The sequence below is a fragment of the Neopelma chrysocephalum genome, unplaced genomic scaffold, assembly GCF_003984885.1.
Source record: "Neopelma chrysocephalum unplaced genomic scaffold, ASM398488v2 Primary Assembly neopelma1_68, whole genome shotgun sequence".
Lineage (NCBI taxonomy): Eukaryota > Metazoa > Chordata > Aves > Passeriformes > Pipridae > Neopelma > Neopelma chrysocephalum.
The window spans coordinates 9,592,331-9,598,345 of NW_020897727.1; positions in this window are offsets into that span (position 1 = coordinate 9,592,331).

A 6,015-nucleotide genomic window follows, 5' to 3' on the forward strand; every position below is an offset into this window, starting at 1 on the left:
AGTTTAATGACGAGCAGACTCTGGTGTAGCCAGTTCAAGGCGCTAAACCACCATTTTAGTAAGCCGCTTCATTCCAGACTTTCCGTAATCTGGGACTCATTTTTAATTAGTAAATTGCATTAAAAACAATGATCCAACCATCCTGCCAGAGCCTGAGCCTGAACTGTGTTGACATGTGATTCTGATTTAGCTTCTGAGCAGGAGCTTTTTACACCTCGAGCATTTTATCTGCAGCACTTGGTGTTCCTTTGACAGTCTGGACAGTGGAAATGCGGCTGATGAGATTAAGAACGGGACAAGTAAACCCGATAAGGACCAAGTGCTAAAAAGCCACTAGAACACAGGGAAGAGTTATTTGCTGCCTCCTATTAGAACTATCAGCTTTAATTCCTTTACTAATAAGTATGAAAATAAGTCCTAGATTATTGCTGCTGGGTTCCAAATCTTTTTAATGACAGATGGTTCATAAGCAGGGAATAAAAAACTCTGCTCATCAGTGTTAAATTTGACACCATTAAGCTTTGTCGTGCCATTGTCTCACATTCACAGGCTGATCATAGGTTTTGAAAAATCAAATACGAATAACATAAATAATTACATCTGAATGCATTAGCCCAGGATCTTAAAATTGTCTCATTTGTCCTTTAACACCATCCCTCACAGAAATTAGTATTTCAGGAAAACAACAGAAACTCATGTTTGGTTTTCATCTACTCACATGAATTTGGGGGAGAAAAAGAACTGACCCAAATAATTGTTCAAGCAGGTTTTCAGGTTACATCCTTTTGAATCATTTTTAGAGTAATTTCTCTCTGTCATAACATTTGCTAAGGAATTACCACTTGTTTGTGCTGATTTCACTTTAAAACAAGTAAAGAGCAAGAACATTCTTTTTTACATTAATATGCAAAGTCTTGGCATTTTTAAACCATTGTGAAACTATTGGAACTAATACACTAAATTGGTTTAAACCCAATTACACATTCAGTCAGGTTTGGGTGTCTTTGTGGTACGGACGGGGAACAAAACTTCAGAATAATTTAGTTTTCACTGTGCTTTACACAACTGAGGTGCCTTAGTAAAGTTTCACTTCCCTCTTCTGGTAATGGTAGTTGCCTAACTTCTTCTTATCAGAAACTTGTGTAATACTCCTGCTTTTTGGCTTTCCCAGGCCTTCTCTTTCCTCCCACAACCCTGGTACTATTTCACGGAACAAAAAAAACCCACTGGTGATTGCAGGTGATGTAGTTCACGTGACCAAGTTTAAAATACAGATTCCTCAAGGGTCACAAAGGAAATAGTAGCATAAAAAAAAGAGAAAATACAGTAAAAAGAAAGAAAAAAAACCCCAAAGCAACACAACAAGCTTTGGACTAGCCAGGTCAAGCCAACATGAGATGCAGATGGACAGTCATATAAACTGACTGACAGCATGAGAGCACAGTTCAGAAATGTCACATGAGTTCTGCTCTTGTCATAGTCGGGTAAAAAACAACAGTTCTTTAACCTTGCAAGAGAATGAGAGAACTCTGTGTGTGTGTGAATAGTGGGGAAAAGGGTAGAAAGAGACTTGATATAAATGCATGTCTGCTGTGAATAATTTCACTGGTGACCCTTATGGAGTAAGAGTGGAACAAAGCCATTTACAGCTTTTAAAAATCAGAAAGAACATCAACTCACCACTAGTCCTGGGGGTGCTCACATTTTCACCTGCTGCTTCCTGCAGACACCTCAAGTTCTGGCACACACAGGGACACCCCAGCCTTGTCTCTGTTGAGCACTGTCACTGTGTAAATGCCACCAGAATCTGTAACAAAGGTATTTCTCACTTTTTTTTCCTCTTCATCTGAACATTCCCAGCATGTCTCACTGAATCAGAGGATGCTGCTGCTTTCTTTTTACTCCTGCTCACTTGCCAAGGGTGAAGCTGTTGGAACTCTTACCCACATCTTTCACTTCCGAGGGTGTCCTTACTACCAGGCTGCTCTTTCCCCTCTGATGAATTTAAGACAGACACAGTAAATGAAAGTTTTGAGCACTGAAATTTAACAAATACACACACAGATGTATTCCCTCAAATACCCTGTAGCCTTGTGCATCCTTCTGTGATGTGGAAACTGTGGTACAAGTTGACAGTGGGAAGCATCAGACCCCATTTGTAAAAGGAAGTCCTTTTGGGTTTGCCTACTGTAAATAACTGTCCACAGCAAAAGCTTCAATCCACAGAAGCGAGCAAGCAGCACCACACACAGAGACTCTGCTTTAATATATGCAGTGGTAGCAGCCTTACACCACCCCCTCTCCATCCTAACTGAGTTCCCAAAATTTTGAACATGTTAAGTTTCAAAGTCTAATCCATCTCTGCATTTACAGTGCTGTGTTAAGGACACCATCCAAGGCTCTTTTCTAAATACCACTGTCAGTAACAAAGCTGACACAGAAGTCATCAGTGCCGACCTGGCTACCCCCTTTAAAGAAATACCTCTTATCTTCTCGCTGGAAAATAGTATTTTCACGACAAGATAATTTTGAAGGTGCCAGCAGGAATAGAGACCTCATCATTTAAATTCTAGAGCTCGTGTTGCTCTATTGTAGGGTAAGAAGAGCAGAAGGTCTTAAATTACAATTAACGTTGACAGGCTTAGGAAATGGTGCTCAGGCATTGTTTTCATTCCGGCGGATTCCTCTCCCTTGGCAGATTCGAACAGCAGGGTCACAGGATAAAGGTTTGTCCTAATTAACATTGTCCTAATAACATTTTGTTGATCTGTCTCTGCATCTTCCAGCTGACGTCAAAAATGTGAGAGGCAGCCTCTCGTTTGCCTCCGTAGACCGAGTGCCCCTGACATTTCTGCCGTGCCAAACGGCAGCGAAAAATCCGCCTGATGCCTGAGATTTTCCAGCTAACTGAGCTGAGACGTTTGGTCCCCTCTTCTGCTGAGATTTAAATTGTTTGAAAGGAAAAGGCAGAACTGCAGCAGGCAGTGAACCAGGAGCTTTTTTTTTTTTCCTGCTGCATTTATTGATTGTCTGGAGGCCAGGTAATCCAGGAGAAAGCAAACACGGGCGCTGGGGAGCATTAGGCACAACCACGGTGGAACCATTAATAGGGCAGAGTGTCTGAGTGCTGGGGCTTATCCAAAGTGGCCCCTGTCACATGTCCACTTTAACTTTCCAGAACAGGTTTATATTTAGTAATGAGCATTGCAGGCAGATAAAATGGATGTAAAGGCGAAGTGCATTACGGTTACATCAGCTCTGGAGGTGAACTGGTGACTCAGTGCGTGGACTGGAAAGGTCAACTTCTACTCTCATTTGTATCTGTGCAGCTCCCCTGAAGCTGATGTACTGTGTAGGTGTTACATGAGAATATCACCCCCAAGTTTAATAATCTTATGTGACTGCACGAATCTGACAATGGTATTTACGCTGACAATCTGTGAGCCTTGCGTGAGACAGTTGCTCTGCACACTTATAATTTAAAAATACCTTCCCACACCATTTCACACTGAAGATTAACTCAGACTTTACTTATTTCCCCAAGAAAGTATCTTAGTCACATCTCTAGAAGTGCCGTATTAGAATTAGGTAATATGCCTGAGGTGTATATATATATAAAAAAAATAACTATTCTGTTGAAGAACAATGGTATTGATTTCTGTATCAAATATTATCTTCACTTAACCAGGTTATACAGTCTTTATCTATTAAGATTAAAGTTGTGTGATACACAGAGTTGTATCAAGGACATTTGATGTCAAACAAAGATCAGTGATTAATTTCCAAAGGGCTTCAAGTTCTGCTAAACTGAGATGTGACCCTTGGAAAAGGTGCTTTGTGGTTGGGTTTTTGGTTTTGTTTTGTTGTTCTTTGTTTATTTTTGGTTTTAAATACCGGGATCCAAATGAAGATACATTATCAACAAGAAAATAGAATTGTAAGAGTTCACCTCTGTTCATGACCTTGTGAATCTGCCTTTACACTATGATGAAGCTCACACACAATTTATTGGTTAAGCATTAACTGTCTCTCTTGGCTCTTAAGTGATTGGCTTAAGACTTCTGGAGACCATGAGCTAAAAAAACCAAACCCACAGAACAATTAACACAGTGGAAAAGAAAAATACCCAAACAGATACATCTCCTTTTTGCGAAGAAATTTATAAAGAACATTTAAAGTATTTTTCTTATATAGTTAGTTCTGCTCTTTTTTAGAAGGATTGAATTTTTTAACAAGGATTAAGTAACAGTCCTAGAACTTTTAACTTTTAACACAGCTTTTCATGCAAATATCTGAATAAATGCACTTGAGGATGTCCCCAGATCCCATCTTCTGATAAGAGTCCTTGTGACTCAGTCTTCATGCCATGTTAGAAAATAACCACAGGGCTTTCTATCAACTGCAAATGGTCTCAGTAGTGCTAGTAAATTATTTTAGACATAAAAATATGCTCGTTGCATATTTGATTTTAATATTTTTTCATTGTTAAGTTCTGTTGGTCAGGCAGTGATTCACTGTGATTATTTAGATTCCTTATATTTAAAGAGCAAATTGTCTTCTCAGGTTTTTTTAATTTGTTCCTTTCTTCACCTTTCTGACAGTTTTTTATTCCTTTCTACGTGGTCATTTCACATCCATTTTTCCATATGCACGACTCTCTTCTTATTCATTAAATTCATTCTTATTTTTAAACCCCTGCACAGACTCTCTCTTTCCTCCAGCCCCTTTCCGCTCTCTCCTCATTTTTGCCTCCAAGCTCTTGGTTCTGTCCTTTCTCCCAGTTCCCAGAGCTCCCTCACAGCCCTTCCTTCCCCACCTCCTCAGCCCAGTGGCTGCTCCTGGATAGGAGGCTCTGCCCTATCCATGGAAACTGGATGTGGATAATCCGAGGTCGGTGATCGGTCGAGCGTCACGTCCGACCTCCCCAAAATCCTTCACATCTGGGGATGTTTTCCCCCATCACTTTTACACCCCTGGTGAAGAGAAGATGTGAAGGGCAGCGTCCTTCCTGAGGGTGGGAGCAGTGTCCATGAGTGAGCACACCAGAGGTCAGATTAACCTGATTATCTCGGGATAAAACCGATCCACTTGCCAGCTTCCAGCTGCAAAAACAAGCGGAGCAGCGCCAGACAAATGGAGCTCCCAACAAGGGCCACTTTTGCTTAGACAACCACACAGGTCAAGGAGCCAAGAACACAAGAAATCAATCAAAATCAGGTGGCAAGTAAAGTGCAGGTGTCAGAGCTGACACAGCTCCAGACAAGGAAGAGATTTTAACCCCGTCTAGGAAGTCTAAATGTTATCCTACAACATACGGCACTAAAAGGGGAATAAGTAACAAGTTGCATTGTTCAAACATTCCAAGGGGAAATAAGGAATGCACCAATAAAAAGAACACTGTATGTGGAATCTTCAAGATGTGAAAAATCCAGCAGCTGTAAGGCATAAAGAAATGAATGTGCTTGATCCGTTTGGTCCAAACTACTCTGAAACTTTAAGTCTTCACGAAGTGCTCCCACCTGTGGAAAATGCCACTCCCAAGGATACTTCAAACCCTTCCTGGAGGAACACAAAAGCTGTTCTCTCTCAGAAGATGCTCAATGGTACTTCAGCTGAGATTGCTTCCTGTACTCAATGCTAGAGCAGCAGAGCAGAAGAGTGAAAAAGGAGCTGGCATTGGGAATGATGAAGTGAAGGGACACAAAATCGAAATTCCTGAGTCGCCGTTTCTCTCATGCCACACAAAGGTCTCGCTCCTGCAGGAAGGTCCTGAGCAGTGTCACTGGCACTGTGCTCCCCCAGCAGATTGAGGTAGTGCAACTGTTTCTAATTGCTTTTAAAAAGAACAGTCCTCATGCCTGGGTGCAGATTCTACATATAAATCAAAAAAACAATCTACAAAACACGATGATATCCAGGGCTTTTTAACTGATAATGTCAGGAATGAATGAAAAATGTGGGAGGTTCCACTGCTCTCTGGACCTTACCAGTCAGCCACGCTGGGGAGCTGCAGTG